General features: G+C 43.5%; 1 pseudogene; it reads left to right on the top strand.

Moving 5' to 3' along the window:
• LOC116904495 overlaps positions 1–14,383 on the top strand; it is a 181,768-nt pseudogene that overhangs the window by 160,634 nt on the left and 6,751 nt on the right.

Genomic DNA, 14,383 nt, shown 5'->3' with positions numbered 1-14,383 from the left:
GCTACCAAAGGTTTTGTAAGTGAGGAATGTTTTGTTCAGTGTAAAGATAATGAAAATGTGGTAGTGATGGCAGCCCCAGGAGGCACTTTTATACAGCCTTTAGTTATACTGAACTCTACATATTCAACTGGCAACAAGTAATGCTTCCTGCTCTAACTGATCCACACAGGCCTTCGAGGATGATGCCCTTCAGACATATGGAACCAGGGAGGGGAACACATAGGGTGGCTCCAACATCAAAGATCGGGCCACTACTACAATTCTCAGTTGAGGCCCACAAGAACAGGTTGAAGACAGAGCATCATACATGGAACAGCTGAGAGTCCTACTCCCTCCATATCAAGGGCACCAGTGAACCCCATTGCAGCAGACACTCTAAAGCAAGGGAGACATATTAAAATACATTCTTTACTCAGGAGGTAAATCAAACATCCCACTTCCCCAGGGAAACCCCATAGACATGAGCCCTTAAACACTAGTAAGGGCTCTATCCAGTCACAAAGCCCTGAGAGACTGTGGAGGTCAGTGTTTACATCATCTACAGTGAGTGTGTTACCAGAGCCCAGTGGATGCCTAGAGCCATTGGGTGGTCAACCATGGGTCTTGGCACCTCAGCTTCCTTTCATCAGTGAGTGCAGCACCAGCCACTTTGGCTTTAGAGGGAGCATCTGACTGTTGCTCTCTGACATACATGAATCTTAGCGCCAATCCTCTGATGCTGGGGGCTGGTATTAAATAAAACAACATTGCTTAGTATAACAATCTGGCTTTTCTTCTCTATGACAAATACCTGAAGCAGCTTAAAGTGGGGGAAGACTTAATGTGGTTATAGTTTCAGAGCCTTTAGTTCATAGCTGTCTGGCTCCATTGTTTGGGGCCTGAGGAGAGGACGCATATTTACCATGAAGCTGTGCATTTTAGAGTGACAGGGAGCAAACAGAGCCAGGACAAGGCAGGAAGTAAGACACATCCTTCAAAAGCCTGGACCCAGAGACTTGCACCCTCCAAGTAAGCCATGCCTCTGTAAGGTTTAGCATATAAAAGCTATGTCCTTCACAGTGCACCAATACTTGAATCGGCTATGAAAACACGCAGACAAAAGGAATCTGGCAAAAAGTTATGAATGCTTCAATAATAGTTAACTTGGAAAATACTTAAGCAATGAATGGGAATCCTGTCATCTGGGACAATGGTGGCTGCTGCAGCAGAGGTGGAGGAAGAAAACTGAGTTTTCTCAAGTTGCCCAGCTGTTATTTCTAATTCTCAACCTCCTGTAGTACACTGCCACTCCACATGGAGGCATCCCATCAGTGTGTCCTGCCCTGGAATCTGGAGGACTTAGGACCCATTTGGAACAAGTCACTTTACCTGTGACCAAAGAATGACAGGAAAGCAGGGAGTTTGGGGGCTTCACTGTGGAAAGCTCAAAGTATTGGTGCTATTCACCCCACTTCGCAGAGAAGAGACTACCTTCCTGAAGTTACCCAAGCTCATAAGGTGCCCAACCAGCTGTCACAGCTCCAGGTGCCCGACCAGCTGTCACAGCTCCAGGTGCCTGACCAGCTGTCACAGTTCCAGGTGCCTGACCAGCTGTCACAGCTCCAGGTGCCCGACCAGCTGTCACAGCTCCAGGTGCCCAACCAGCTGTCACAGCTCCAGGTGCCTGACCAGCTGTCACAGCTCCAGGTGCCTGACCAGCTATCACAGCTCCAGGTGCCTGACCAGTTTCATAGCCCTTAGGTTTATTGTTGACTTAGCCAAAACTTACCAACAAATCGACCATATTTTAAAATGAAGCCACCTGGCTGCTTTGGCCACATGTTTACATTTTATCATCAATTTTTGAGGTTAACATGCAATGGAATGTATCTCTAACCTCAGAAGAAAAGAAAATTGCATGTTCTCCCTCATCTACAGATCCTAGCCTGCCTCATATGCATTGTATGTATAGACAGGTATGTGTGGGTATAATATTAGAAAGGAGAGCAAGAATGGGTACATATAGGTAATGAGGAAGGACTGGATGCAGGTAAAGGGCACAGAAGTCATAAACAAGGATGTAAGGCTAATTGCTTTTAACTCTGCCAGGAATGTGTTGTTTGGAGAGTTGGTTTGGGGGTATTTGTGTGTGTACATGTGAGTGTGCGTGTGTGTATGTGTACATGTGAGTATGTATGTGTGTACATGTGCGGGTGTGTTTGTGCATGTGAGGGTGTGGGTGCTGGAAAAATGCATGGAAATATAATTGATAATAAAAGTATAAAATCCAAAGCAAAGCTCATAGCTTAGGCGTGACTGTGTTAACCACACCACTGGGATGAATGAACCTCAGGTCCAGCAGGTGCTTGCGTGGACAGCCACACTCTCACCATTGGGATATTTTTATTTTGAGTTCTTTATAGTAAAGTGATTCTTTTGAAACTATCTCTTCATGTCACCTTCCTACGTATATGTTGTCCTCACCCAGCCACCTACCCCAGTGCCCTCCTGTGCATCTCTTCATCAGAATCTTCTCCTTCCCCAGGTTGGTCTCCCTCTCTGGTTTCTTAGTACGAATCCCACCATTCTCTTCCCAACCTCCTGTAAGATTTCTTCTTCACTCCATGGTTCTCTCTCCAGTTTGGTGTTCTCCTCATGCACAGAAATACACACATTCATGTAAACACCTATGTACATATCTGGAATGCATCATGAATCTGAGTATCATTGTGAGGGGCCATCTCTGCATCTCTGGATGCCACAGTCATAGCGTCTGTGCTGATGAAGTGAGCGTAGCCATAGCAGTCCCTTATGAAAAGGGGAACTCAAAGGTTCGTCGTTGTCTTAGCGCTCCATACATTTTCCCCAAAGACATCCACATCAGTCATTCATAATAGTCCTCCACTATGCCATTGCTATAACCTTAATTAGTTAATATTAATTTTTAAAAAGCAAGAAATTAGCTTCTTGCTTTTTTAGGTGGAAGAAATTGGAAAGGACTTCAAGATTGAAAATGGTCTTGAGGGCTGTCATGTAGAATGTGAGAAGAGTACCCCATCCAAATGCAACTTAAAGAAAATTGCTGCCCAAACTGTGTAACTCTGTTCTATCCATCTCCTCCTAGCTTGAGTTCCTGCTTGGGGAAATGAAAATAAAACAAAAGACGAAAACCTAAGAGGTAAAGGGAAGACAGACTTTGAGCAAAGTTTGACCGTAGCAGAGAGGTGAATAGCAACAGAGCTGAAATGGAAACCACAGATTAAAACATGAGAGAATGTCAGCAGGCCCAGAATAAAGTGGGAGACCATCACCCTGTAGTAGAGCTTTTCGATTATACTAATGGCACATCAAAAATGCACATGTATACGTCCATGTGTGTGCTCGAGTGTGTGCATGTAAGTGCATGTGTGTATGAGTGCATGCATGCTTTTGTGTGTGTGAGTGTGTGTGTGTGTGTGTGTGTGAGAGAGAGAGAGAGAGAGAGAGAGAGAGAGAGAGAGAGAGAGAGAGAGGAGGGAGAAAGGGGGAGAGGGAGAGGGAGAGAGAGAAAGACTTTGGTCTTTGGTAGTCCAGAGCTGGCAGCTCACTTCGTTCTGCCTAGACCTGCATTTCTTGACAGATGAGAGCTGAACCTGGAAATGGTTTTAACACCTGCCCAAGTTCTCCCTGCCAACTTGTTTTAGTAGAAGAAGGATTTGCTCTCAACCTGGTACTCTGTCTCCCTAAGCCCCCAGCCTGTGCCCTGTAATGACCAGCATTACTGTAAACTGTCTCATTTCTCCTATGCTAGCACTGGCTGTGGCCCTTCTTAGTTCCCGTCCCATCTGCCACCCGGGCCTTAGAGCCACTGAGTGGATGAAGCAAACACAGGTCTTTCTCACATTAGTGTGATTTTTTTTCTTTTTTTTTTTTTTTTTTTTTTTTTTTTTTTTTTCGAGCTGGGGACCAACCCAGGGCCTTGTGCTTGCTAGGCAAGTGCTCTACCACTGAGCTAAATCCCCAACCCTAGTGTGATTTTCTTCCTTGCTTCCCTTTCTGCACCAGTAACTGGCACAGTGGCCAGTAGCAGAGAAGTTTATGAGTATTTATTTAACAAATTAGGATGAGTGAAGACAGATCTGGCATATAAACCTTTTTGTTGAATACTGGGGAATGAGGTCACAACCCTGGCTATACTGTCTACACTAGCCATAGGCATTCTCTTCAGTCTGCTGGCCCTATTCTATAGCTCAGAACCTCCCATGGGGACTCACAAGGAAAAATGTGACTCCTCACTGCAGGCAGAACTAAGAGTATGAGGTTGCTTCAGCTCTCTCCTGATAAATAACAGGAAGCAGCAGCCCCCTAGAGACACACAGAGCCTGAGCTCCCGGAGGCCACCTCCTCTGGCTAGCTACCTGTCACAGAGGAGGAAATCAGGCTGAATGCTATCTACCTCCTCTGCTTTGGTTTCTCCCTGTCTCCTACACACACAATGGGATTTTATGCAGATATAAAGAATGAGATTCTGTAATTTCCAGGAAAACAGATACAACTGGAGATTATCATGTTGAGTAAATTATATCAGACAAAGAGAGAACAAATTATGCTTGCTCTCATATGTGGATCTAAGTGTGTGCATGTGCGTGTGTGTGTGTGTGTGTGTGTGTGTGTGTGTGTGTGTGTGTAACCACCAATTAAAAAATAAAAATCAGTCTTCTGTGAGTAGTGTAGAAGACTTCTTTACCTAAGAGATATTGTGTAAATGCCACATAAAATAGACGTGCTTGGGCTAAGGAAATGGCCCAGTTGGTAAAGCCATGTAAGTGTGGAGACTTGAGTTTGAACCCCTAGAAGCTCTGGGGAGGCAGAGTCAGGGGAAACTTGGATGGTCAGTGTAACTGAATCACTGAGTGCATGTTCACTGAAGACGATCTCAAAACCAAGATGAAGGGGTCGGAGAATGGCTCTGAAGTTTAATGTGCTGGTACTTACCTATAACTCCAGCCCCAGGAGATTCAACTCCTCCTTCTGGAATCCAGGAGTAGTCACGTACTCATGCCCTATACACACACAGATATGCACACATACACATAAATAAAAATAAAATTTAGAACTTAAGATTATGATTGACTAAGATGACTAAGGAAGACACCTGGCATTTCTCTGACCTACATACATACATGCACACATATACATATGTGTGCTCACACATGAACGTGTACAGAGAGAGAGAGAGAGAGAGAGAGAGAGAGAGAGAGAGGCCCTAGTAATGAAAATATTATCAGCCTTGTTTTCTGAGTCCCTTTGACATTATATTTATATTGGTAATTAACATGTTATACTATGTAATTCACAGGGGAAATGAGAAAGCAGTTTCCCAACTCCAGCGCATTAAATTTAACATTTCCCATCTACTTATCTCAGAGAGAAATGTTACATACAATCTGTATCATATCAAATTAATTGGGTTCTGCAACATCTCCAAAGAGGTAGGAGGTCTGCAGGGAGGAGAAAGTATGCAAGAAGACAGAACAGTGCACTGAATTCCTTTGTGGGGAAGAACGTTCCCTGTCCTTAGGTGATGCAATGAGTTTTTAAGAGGAAGGAACTCTTAACTCCTTGCCAATTGCTTGACTCGGCAGAGCACATTTTTTCCCTACCTTAAGCTCACACAGTCACATAATTAAGCCAGGAGAAATGCCCGGGGGATCAGAAACATTGCTGAGTGGGAATTTAAGGCAGATACCAACAAAACCAAGACTTCCCAAGTGGCGGCTGGCTTTCCTGTACCACCTGACTCAACTCTGTCTTCCCTCTTAGCCCCTCCTGCTCATCCATAGCTACGACTCCTGCTTTAATTCTTTATATTTGCTGAGTCCGAGTACATCCTCTGTCCTCTGGAGCCCACAGTGTGAGTCTGGAGTCTCTTAATGACTGTTCCAGTTGATGTCATTCCAACACTGTCCAGGGTACCTTGGAACACATCCAAGAGCACAGCCTCCAAGATGACTCCCTCTCTTGTGCCCCAGAGTGTCTGGTTCTGTCCCCATCCTATTTCTGCTCAGTTCCTAGCCGTGGTTAGGAAGGATGGTATGTCCATTATTGTTCAGACTCAACACAAGTGATTGATGAGACAGAAGATGGGGAACTCCCCGTAGAGAACGCCACGGGGAGGTGTCTTTCCATGATCTCCTACTTCACTCTCCAGGCCTCCCCCTCACAGCCACAGTCATGTCCTAGAAAACTCCAGGGTAGCAAAGTTATAGAGGTGAAGGATTGACTTTTGTAGCTGCAAGCAGGTGGCCCCTCTCTGGGGTGTCTGCTGAGTTTCAGATCATAGATGAGAAAACACAGCCACCTCTAGTTCTCACCGATTTGATTGCAGCACAGTGAGTCCTGGGCATCTGTGACCAGTCCACTGGAACTGTGGAGTCTGAATTGCACTTGAGAGGCGTCGCTGAAGGCACATCTCTGGGAGACTTAAGCATCATTACCTAATTGAAGGACTGACTTGCGTCATTAACTTTGCAATGCATCCTGTTTCTCTTGGTTAGCACTGTCCTTCTGTAACTTGAGACGTCAACAGGCACAGGGCCCGGAGCTTATTCAGAAGAGCTGTTAAGTTTTGACTTGCAACTTCGAGCTGAGACACTGTAACCTGCCACTCTGCATATGACTCAGGCCTTTTATTCCTCCCAACATACCCTTTCTAAGGGCTTCCCACTAAAAGACAGTGTCCTCTTTAAGCAAGAACACCTCATTTGTACAGAAAATGTAGTCTACAAATAACCTCTGCAAGTGTAGTCATTGTGACATAAAGTGCTTTCCACTCCCTGCACTTCATATGGTGAGTACAGTGTCCTATACTCTAAACTATAGTGCTTGAAATGGCTCCTGTCACATAAGAAGACTGTGAAATCTGGGTCACAGTTGCTGGGATAGTCATTTACTGAGTAGTAGGGAAGAGTGCTTACTACCCAAACTTCCACTTTCCCTTTAGCAAAAACACAAGGATAATGTTATTCCGAGCAAGCATCTAATTTGTACAACCAAGAGGCACTATTGAATTGGACTCTTTTCCAGTTAACACTCCAGTCCTGAGAACACTGCCTTCTTCTTTAATGGACCCATATAAGCTCTGTGGAAAATGTGGGAGCAAGTTCCAGTTTCGGTGCTGAGGTGTGGAGAGATTGAAAAATCAACACTGAACAAAGTAAATCCCAGGCTTCTAATGGTCTTCTCAGAGAACATAGGTGTCAGACAAACTACCGCCCAGGTTCCAGAAAAATAAATACATGTGGAAGGTCTAACTGGGACCTGCTACCAAGTGCAGAAGCTGGTGGGACCAGAACAGATTCCAAGTGACCATCTGATGAGTCATCTGGGTGGTGAGTGAACAGCTTGAATGAAAGCTCTGGGGACAACAGTGTGGAAAGTGAGAAGTCACATTCTCAAGGCTTTTCTTCCAAGTTCTCATTATGATAGTCTGAGAGAGATGTGCATGTGTTTCTGGCAGGAAGAAAAGAGTAAGCATTGAAAGACTAGCCCAACATGGTCCCCACCATACAAGCCTGGCACCTAGAAGGCTGAGCCTGAGCTTTCTAACAAGAGGAGTGTTCCCATACAACACTCACCTAAGAGGAAAGACACACAGGTGACTGGGATAGCAGAAAGAAAATGGTAAAAACAAAGCAAAACTGAGCTGAATAAATAATTACAAGGAGTGGAAATAGTAATGACAGAGAACCTTTCTATAGTTAATGTCAGATACTAAACTACAGTACCTGGAAGGTCAGAGTAAAAAACACAGAGAACAAAAGACAGAAATGGCGCCTAGGAATAATTTATCAAATTTTGTTTTTAAAAATAGGAAAAGTAAATGTCTTTGAAGATGAAGGTGAGGAGGGGGCAGGTTGTAGTCTGCATAGAAGCAGGTCCTCAAATCACAGGAGAAAGCTTCACACAGAAGGGAAAAGGGAAGAAGGTTGCAGTGAAATGCTTACAGGTCTGAGAAGAAAAGTCACCAACCGGGACTTCTGTACTGGGTGAAACTGTCCTTTAAACATAAAGGTCCTCATCGAATGAACAAAAGACTAGTGAAGAAAAAACAATGGAGGTCACCACAGGAGAGATGACAAAAGTTACCACAGGAGAGATGATGGAACTCACCCCAGTACTCAACACAGGAGAGATAACAGAAGTCACCACAGGAGAGAAGATGGAAGTTACCACAGAAAAGACAATGGATAGTACTGAGGAAGGGAAAGTGATATAGTGCAGATATTTGGATCTCCATAAACACAAGTATAAAAGCATAAGGAAACAAAAGCAAACTAAGATCATTTACTCTTAATACACACACACACACACACACACACACACACACACACCACACACATCAGTCTAGGATTAGTGACAACAATATATGGGGTGACTAATAGCACAGAGATCAATAAGTTAATGAGATTAATATCACAGTGTAACCAAGGATGAAATATCAGGATTAAGAATATCAGGATTAAGAACACTCTGTTGTGCACTTACACCACTCAAGAAACACCATAAAGAATGTTTTGAGAAAAAAGATAGATGTCAGTTAAAAATTATGTTGCATCCTCTAGAACACCCACTACTAAAATTAAAAACTGATCGTGCAGTTAGTATACTAGAACAGGTGATAAAATATAAGCATGTAATATTAAAATGATAAGTTAAAAAAGAAAACAGAAAAGCTCTCATCTGTAATCCCAGTGCTAGGAGGCAGAGACAGGCAGATCCCTAGGACACACTGGCCAGCCAATCTACTTGAAATGGTGAGCCCTGGATTCACTAAGAGATGTCGTCTCAATAAAGAAGATGAAGAGTGGAAAAGGAAGATACCAGTGTAAAATTGTGGCTTCCACACACTCATGCATAGGCAAGTGCACTTACATGGTATATAATACACACACACACACACACACATACACACACACACACACATACATACACACACACACATACATACACATACACATGAGACGGCAAAAAAATGTAAGGAATAGAATTTTTTAAAAGAGAAATAGATTAAATTTAAACTATAGTTAATACTAATTCAACCATATCAATAATTACAATTACGGGAATAGTCTAAATATGCAAATAAAAAGGTGGTTTTAAAAACAGGGACAACTAGATGTTGTCTACAAGAAACCTATCACAAGTCGTACACCTCAGACTAAAGAAGAAAAGTGACAATGCTCACCAAAGATAGCAAGGAAAACTACTCACTTGTAGAAAAACAGAGACTTCAAAACAGGAGGGACACCAGGGACAAAGAAAAGCATTATCCAATGATAAAGGGTTAACTTGGTGGGGAAACCATAACATCATCCACAGATGGACCCCAATAACCTGGCACCAAGGAATATTACCCAGAAAAGCTGATAGAACTAAAAGGGAAATGGACAAGCCCACTGTTGAGGATGGACACACTGAAAGTCCATCAATAATGTGTAGGTCAAGCAGAAAACCAAGGCAGAAAATCAATAAGTATACGCAGGCCTCACTATCAATAACCTAACATAATGGCTAATTACAGACTTATTCTAGGCATTGCCTTGTGCTCACATGAAGCATTCACCAAGACTGACCACGGGCTGGGTCAGTAAAACAGCTCAACAAACTTTACAGGGCCATTCAAGACCACAATGTGATTAAATAAAAGCATAGCTAGAAAGCTTCAAATACTAGAATTATTTAATTAGTTAAATAATAAACTTGCAAATAATCTGTCAATAAAACGAAGTTTAAGAGAAATTAAAAGGCTATTTTGAACTGAATAAAAATGAAAATTAAAATGAAAACTTTGGGGAAATGTAAAAAAAAAAAACCTTAAGGAAATTTTATAACCTTGAATGCATATATTATCAAAGAAGAAAACTAAAATAGACAATCCAAGTTCCCACCCTAAGAGATGAAAGAGACACCTGCTAATTCTATGTTTTGCCTTTTGAAGAATCTTCACACATTTTTAAAAACAACTTGAACTAATTTTAATAACAGTGAGACTATACCTTTCTTGTACCCTCACCATTTGTTATCAGCATCCCTCTGACAACACCCCTTCTAACAGGCATCACACCATATGCTCTGGTTTTCCTTGTACTCTCTGACTGGAGATGTGTGGGTTTTGTTTTATGTGATTTCACTACATTTAAGAGACGGCTACATTCCCTGCTCACTCCAGCCCTATTCACCACAGCCGAGACTGGGGATTAACCTCAGTATCTGTCAGCTGAAGAACATCTTTTTAAAATGTGGCATATTATACTATCCAGTCCTTTAGAAGAACCCTCAGACAATGGATGCCCTTAGGGGACATTCTGTCAAGTGAAGAAAGTCAGGGGCAAAGGGATAGTAGCAGTGCTTTACTTGCTACAAGATCTTTAAAGGTGACAGTCACAGAAGGAAAGGGATGGTGAACGGGAAGTCCAACAGCCTGCTGCAGACAGCTACATTTGTGCTGCTGGGATCCTGGAAATAAGAAGAAAAGAACGAGACTGAAAATAAAAGCCCAAAACTTAAAAGAAATAGTGGCTAGGATTTCCCATGCAAAGCTGCAGCCTTGAGAGAACCACAAGAGAGCCAGCCAACATGGTAAAACTTCTGAAAGGCAAATGCAGCAGGATCCAGCCAACCTGGAGTCCACACAACACCTAACAACAGACTACATGCCCACAGAAACCACCAAAATAGAACAAGCTAGAACACAGACAAAGCTTCAGCAAAGTTGAAACAATCCAGATAGAAAGTGTTCCTAACCACAATGGAACAAGCTAAAAAGAAAAAGAAAATGATAGAAAGATGGCAGGAAAGTGTCCCAAATACTTCAAAACTGCATTATATAACTTGAAATCATCTCTGAGTAAAAAATAAAGTCTCGAGAAACAAAATTGGTTTAACTTTTTTTTAAAAAAATATATATGAACAAATCAACAGCTGAGGACATCTGAGACAGCACTGAAAGGAAATTTTTATGGCACTAAAAGGTGTAAAATGGCCTTCAATGGAGCCAATCATTTTCTGCAGAAAGAACCTTGAACTAAGAAGCTCTGCCGGGGGAGGCAGCTTGATGGCCATGAGCTGGGCCATGAGGTCCTGGGGTCAACATGGAGAGTAGCAAAAGTAGGTAAAGTGGAGCAAAGGAATAAACTAACGGCCACAGGAGAAATCAACCCAAGACACGAGAGGAAGATGGGAGATGGGCTGCCTCAACTTATCTCCATGTCCCCTGACAGGATGGAAGGGCAGAGGTGGACAGGCACTGTCTCTAACAAACCTAAACTCAGCCTTCCACCAAGCCCATCAGTGGGTCCTCCCCAAACCGACACAAGGACAGCTAATATTTGTTCACATTCGCCTATGAGTGAGAACCACCAAATCACACACACACACACACACACACACACACACACACAGAGAGAGAGAGAGAGAGAGAGAGAGAGAGAGAGCTCTACTGAACTCATCCTGAATAAAAGAGGAACCTGATGCTTTTTTGTACAAATACTTGAATTGTACAGAGGCTGTATCCAGTGTGGGTTGTTTTGTTTTTTGTTTTGTTTTGTTTTGATTTCATTTGATATAGTTAAGGAGTTTGGAGGAACAGCAGTGTTTTGGTCAGCTAGTCTGTTATTGATCACTAATGATTTGACTGAGGCTCAGTAGGGACCTACAGTCTTTTTGTTGGTGATGTTGTAGTGGAGTTTGAACTGATGCCTCCCATATGCTAGGCCGAGGCTTTGACACTCGGCATCATCTCCAACCTTCTGCTTGCTTCTTACTTTGGGACAGGGTCTCACTAGTTTGCACGAGCTGCTCTTAACTTATTCTGTTGTCCAGTTGGGCTTGAATTTGTGATTTTCTTACCTCAGCCTCCTGAGTTTCTGGAATTATGGTGTGCCCTACCAAGCTAAGCTTTCTCTAATGTCTTAAAGAAGGATGAGACATGAAAGTGTGGGAATGACTGGTGGAGAGTGAAACTCAGGGAGAAGAAATCAAAATGAGCCTTAGGTGGGGCTGAGATGAGAAGTGCCACCACTAGGAGGCCGGCCTTCCCTATAGTTCAATTACATCTGCTGTCTTCCCTGACAGAACTGTCATGCTGCAATTTGCAAAATACCACCTGTCAGAAACTCTTGCTTCTGACCTGTGCGCCCAGCTCACCTATGGATGGCAGGCACAAAATCTCCGAGAATGTCACTTCTTGCTTCTCCTGCTCTGACCAGTGTTCATACTTCACAAATGCCAGGTGTGGTTAGGAAAATCCAAGGCTCGAAGCTGGAGGGCAGTGTAGACAAGACCAAGCACACTGCCTGGAATAGAACATCTCAGTCCCGCTGATGCCAGGGGGCTGCAGGGGGTCTCACAAAGTAGCCTCTGCCCATCATTCATCTGAATATAGCTGACGGAGCTCAGATAGACCACACGCATGTTGAAGGTGCACCAGCTAGCACACCTGCCTTATAAAGCAAACCCGTGTAACAAGAGTTACAGGCTAAATCAAGGACCTCATTTAGAATTGGGATGCTCCTTTTATAGCCGTAGGCCTGCTCCCTGTTTGAAGAACTTGGCAACCAACCTGCTACACACATTTTGTCTGTAGGACATCTGAGTTTAATTTTTACTCAGTGTAGTGGCATCTCATTCAACCACTGATTTGATACACCATAATTCTGAGTGCAAGCCATAAATTGTGTTTCCTTTTATTTTGACACAGAGGAATATTGCGTATGTGTCACATGTATGTGGGACTGTGTCTGCTTGTAAGCACAGCCACAAGTTGTGATTCCTCAGAAGCCGTTCAGTATGTTTACAGAGGGTGTCTCCCATTGTCCAGGCTGGCTAGCAGGGGAGCCCTAGGATCTGCCGTCTCTCTCCACTAGGCCAATCAGCACTCCTCACGATGACAAGCTTTTTACATGGGTTATTGAGAGCAAACTCAGAGACTCACGCTTACCAGCCAAGTACTTCACTGAGCTGCCTTCCCATCCCCAAGTAGAATTAATTTAACAATAATATGCCTACTGTGTGTAGATCATGAGAACCCTTTCATGACCAAGTAGACAATGAAAGCAGTACTGATGGAAGTCGGAACTTCAGGGTCGCCTCTGTTTTCAACACTAGACTCTCATCCTCTTAAAGTTCCCAGGCTGAATGTGGCACTCACAGTAACAAAGGCCATTTGTCAGCAGGGCTTCAGTTAAGTTTCTTCTGTGTAAGCCATGAGCCTGCCTGTCATTCTGAGGCAATCAGTGCCCTACAAGGCTTTTTAGCTTGGATTATGCCATCCCTAAGTGTTATAGGCAGAATTCTGTTCCCTCATCCAAATTATTCAGACCTTAAAGCTCTAATCTAAAGACGTACATCAACTTGTGGCTGTGTTCAAAGACAAGATCTTTAAACAGCCATAGTGTTGCTGTGGCCATCATTTAATCTGACCCAGGCACGTCCTTACAAGGAGAGGAAGCATGGGCCTGAGGATATACTGTGGAGCCGAATACTTGCACAGGAGACAGAAGGTCCCAAGCTTGAGTCTCAACCCCAATTTTTAAAATGAAAATATAAACACATCCCGGAAGCTTTCAGGCAGAAGGTTATTCCCAGGGAGAAGCAAAGACAGATGTCAGATGTCCCTAAGTACTGTCTGAGATACAAACTGTAGAACAAGGGCAAGAAGGGCAGCTCTGACGAGTCTGTAGAGCTCTTCCGAACTTAGGGCAGAGCAAAGAGAAGACAACCCTGTGAGGAGTCAGGGAGAGAAGCCATCCACCAGCCATGGACGAAAACCTCAGAGGAAAAGTGCCTGTCCTTCACCTTAGACGTCAAGCCTCTACATTCACGCAAACCCACAGCCATATACATAGGCACACATGTACACTGCTGTAGAAGCCAGTCCCACAAACCCACAGTCATACACATATACACACATGTGCACTGCTGTAGAAACCAGTCCCACAAACCCACAGCCACACACATAGGCACACATGTGCACTGCTGTAGAAGCCAGCCAGCCTGTGGTGTTCATTCTGGAAGCCTCGCAGACTCAAAACTGGTCTTAGCTTCACCCACTCATTATAGATACTTTAACAATCAGTATGCCTGGTCTTTGTGTCCTAAAACAATTTCAAGAATAAATTACAGTTCATGGGAGCCTGCAAACTTCACCCCCAAATTTACCCCTCAAGACCTAGTTCTTGACTTCCAGCTAATGGTGTGTCCCTGTATTGACTACTAAACTTGTCTGAAATCATTTCAGGATGTGTTTCCCCATTGGGTGCCCGCATTGAGTGTCTCCCTGGTCTCTGCCCACCTGAGTGTCTCTCCTATGGGATTGTAAGTTTCATCAACTGGTTTTATCTATGGTTTTTGGTATTTAGTTTCC

This window comes from Rattus rattus, chromosome 6, assembly GCF_011064425.1.
Source record: "Rattus rattus isolate New Zealand chromosome 6, Rrattus_CSIRO_v1, whole genome shotgun sequence".
Lineage (NCBI taxonomy): Eukaryota > Metazoa > Chordata > Mammalia > Rodentia > Muridae > Rattus > Rattus rattus.
The sequence above is the reverse complement of the archived record's forward strand: the minus strand, read 5'-3'. Positions and strand labels throughout refer to the sequence as shown.